Source organism: Tupaia chinensis, unplaced genomic scaffold, assembly GCF_000334495.1.
Source record: "Tupaia chinensis unplaced genomic scaffold, TupChi_1.0 Scaffold000201_1, whole genome shotgun sequence".
In the NCBI taxonomy this organism is placed as follows: Eukaryota; Metazoa; Chordata; class Mammalia; order Scandentia; family Tupaiidae; genus Tupaia; species Tupaia belangeri.
The window spans coordinates 1625426-1626307 of NW_006159676.1; the positions used below are offsets into that span (position 1 = coordinate 1625426).

Genomic DNA, 882 nt, shown 5'->3' on the forward strand with positions numbered 1-882 from the left:
CTGGGCGGACAGAAGGCCTCCCACCTGGCCCTCCCCGCCCACTCCCAGCCCCGCCAGCTCACACTCCCAGGCCCGTCCTTGAAACCGTCCCTTGGGGTCTCCTTACAGGGTCTCTCCCTCCAGCTCCCTGTCACTCTTGCCCTGTGTCCTCCAGGATCTCTATCCTGCCCTGCTGGGCTTCTGTCTCTATCCTGTTCTTGCTTCCATTCCTGTCCCTCTGACTGTCTTGGCCTGTCCCCCTATTGATTTCTTTTTAAAATAATTATTTTATTTAACTTTATTGATTCATTTTCATCTCACCAGAGAGGGACAGAGAGAGAGAGAGAGGAAAAAATAAAAAAAATCCAAGCTGTCAGGTCTGGGACTCGAACCATGGTTGGCCATGGGGGAGTCCAGCGCCCTTAATCACCAGGCCACCTGCCGCCCTTCTCCCCCATTCTTTTCATCCTCCCTCCCCCATTCTTTTCACCCTCCCTACACCTCTTGGTCTCTCAGTCTCTAGTCTCTATCTCTCTGTCTCTGCCTCTCTGTCTCTAGCTCTCTGTCATCAGTGTCTCTTTTTCTCCTTTAACGTTTCCTGCTCTGTCTCTGTCTCTGTGTCTCGTCTTCTAGGCCTGGGTTCTCCTTGTCCTGGCCCCCGCTTCATCCTCCCTCCCCCATTCTTTTCACCCTCCCTACACCTCTTGGTCTCTCAGTCTCTAGTCTCTATCTCTCTGTCTCTGCCTCTCTGTCTCTAGCTCTCTGTCATCAGTGTCTCTTTTTCTCCTTTAACGTTTCCTGCTCTGTCTCTGTCTCTGTGTCTCGTCTTCTAGGCCTGGGTTCTCCTTGTCCTGGCCCCCGCCACCCCCAAACCCCACCCCCAGACTCCCCCAAATCACACCT

At 53.4% G+C, this 882-nt stretch overlaps 1 protein-coding gene across 1 annotated transcript in view; it reads left to right on the forward strand.

Moving 5' to 3' along the window:
* Positions 1 to 882, forward strand: part of CRLF1 (cytokine receptor like factor 1) — a 6847-nt gene that overhangs the window by 4389 nt on the left and 1576 nt on the right. The gene's annotated exons all lie outside the window — the stretch shown is intronic.